The sequence below is a fragment of the Erythrolamprus reginae genome, chromosome 3 (genome assembly GCF_031021105.1).
Source record: "Erythrolamprus reginae isolate rEryReg1 chromosome 3, rEryReg1.hap1, whole genome shotgun sequence".
Classification (NCBI taxonomy): domain Eukaryota; kingdom Metazoa; phylum Chordata; class Lepidosauria; order Squamata; family Dipsadidae; genus Erythrolamprus; species Erythrolamprus reginae.
This window is the reverse complement of record NC_091952.1, coordinates 171,377,805-171,380,383: the sequence shown is the minus strand read 5'-3', so window position 1 is coordinate 171,380,383 and position 2,579 is coordinate 171,377,805.

Here is a 2,579-nt window from a genome sequence, read left to right as displayed (position 1 = left end):
CGGAGATCAGAACTGCCCCCACCCTCCTTGCCTTTCGTAAAGTTCTTAAGACCCATCTCTGCCGTCAGGCATGGGGGAACTGAGACATCTCCCCCAGGCCTATACAGTTTATACATGGTATGTTTGTGTGTATGCTTGCTTTTAATAATGGGGTTTTTAGTGTTTTTTAAATTATTAGATTTGTTCTTACATTGTCTTTGTTATTGTTGTGAGCTGCCCCGAGTCTACGGAGAGGGGCGGCATACAAATCTAATTAATAATAATAATAATAATAATAATAATAATAATAATAATAATAATAAGTTGGTTTTCTTTTTGAAGAGACCTGCTGCTTTTTTCACTTTTTTGTGTGTAAATTGAAATTATCGTGCATACTTCTTTTTCTTTGCATCTCTCCGCAAACCACTTTTCTTTTCCCAGGCAAATTTTTCTCCTAATTGTTATCTGCAATTCATTGCATTTTTCGTTGTTTTTATTTTCATAAGAGCTTCTTTAATCCATGAAATGAAGAATTTCATCCGTCATCCACTGTTGTTTTTTCTGGTACTCCTCTCTCTGTTTTGAGTTTGTAACTTCTACTATTGCATTTTTAAATTTATTCCAGTTCACTTTTACATCTTCATTACTTAGGTTGTTGTTTTCTCTTAAATCAATTTCTAGTTCTTCTTTTATCTTATCTCCATGCTTAATGATGAAGTCACTGTCAATTCTTGGTTTAGGTTAGGAGGATTTAGATTTTTCATCCTTTATAGTTTCGGCTGGACTTCATCAAGTAGTAGATTATGATCAGATAATACATCTGCATCTGGGTAAGTCTTTACTGATTTTACTTAGTTTCTAAATCTTTTGTTTGTTGTAAAATAGTCAATATGGTTCCTTACTATATTATTTTGTGTATCTGCCAATGATTTCCAAGCAGAGTCCTTTTGGCAACTTGAAAAAGGTATTCATTACAATCAATTTATACCAATGTAGAAGTTTTGGAATAATATGGCGGTTCCTAAGCATAGCTAAGATTATTTCAAACATTTCTTCATAATTGTTATTCACAGCTGTACAGTAATGAACTTTGTGTGTAGTCTGTACTGCCATCTACTGGCTCTCTTTGGAAAATATATACAGTATTGTATTACGATTCCCAAAATATATATTTTAAAAACCTGTATGTATTTCTTTCCAAAATAAGTTTTATAACTCCATATTATCAGCAATCCTATTTCCATAAATATTGCAATGAAAATTTATGTATTAAAATATGTACTTCATACTTCACCTATTTAGAATGTTTTTTGCAAATAACTGCTGAACTGCTTTTTTTCCCTGCTTTCTTTCTGGTTCCTACTACTTCCTCCTTACTGGCTTTCTGTCCTTAGGAAAGGATTTGCATTTCATTATCAATGTTTACTCAAGCAAATAAATAGCATCTACTATAAGAAGGTTATTTAAAGACCTAACTTCAAAAAAGGAAGAGCCCTAATTGTTTTGCTAAATGTTCACATTGATTATTATTGCGACGATAACTGATTCCAAAGTCTCCCGTGTTTGGCAATAGACTTATATTATATTACAGTGCTTTACAGTCCTCTCTAAGTGATTTATAGTGTCAGCACATAGCACCCAACAATCTGATTCCTCATTTTTTAGCGACCTCGGAAAAATGGACGACTGAATCAAGAGTTAGCCTTCAAAAACTGCATTCTAACCATTGTGACACCACATTTCAGTGGTTAGTTTATCCAAAATTAGTTTAGAATTATATGTCATGGGGGAGGGAATCAGGATTTTAGAGATACTTGGGTAAGGCATGACCAAAAAAACAAATTGGGAACCACTGCTTTAAGAAAACATTTTACAGCCTATAAATGAAATGAGGTCATTATTGTTGCATAAAATATCTATAGATCGATTTTTATTTTTAAAAAACCCCAGTATCTCAAATATCTGCACCAGTTGCAGCCCTATTTGGACCGGGAGTCACTGCTCAAAGTCACTCATGCCCTCATTACCTCAAGGCTCGACTACTGTAACACTCTCTACATGGGGCTACCATTGAAAAGTGTTTGGAAACTTCAGATTGTGCAGAATGCAGCTGCGAGAGCAATCATGGGCTTTCCCAAATATGCCCATGTTACACCAACACTCCGCAGTCTGCATTGGTTTCTGATTAGTTTCCGGTCACAATTCAAAGTGTTGGTTATGACCTATAAAGCCCTTCATGGCACTGGACCAGATTATCTCAGGGACCGCCTTCTGCTGCACGAATCCCAGCGATCAGTTAGGTCCCACAAAGTTGGTCTTCTCCGGATCCCGTCAACTAAACAATGTCGCTTGGCGGGACCCAGGGGAAGAGCCTTCTCTGTGGCGGCCCTGGTCCTCTGGAACCGACTCCCCCCAGAGATTAGAATTGCCCCCACCCTCCTTGCCTTTCGTAAGCTCCTCAAAACCCACCTCTGCCACCAGGCATGGGGGAGCTAAGATACTCTTTCCCCTAGGCCTCTACAATTTTATGCATGGTATATCTTTATGTATGTTTGGTTTTTATAATAATGGGTTTTTAACTGTTTTTAGTATTGGATTAT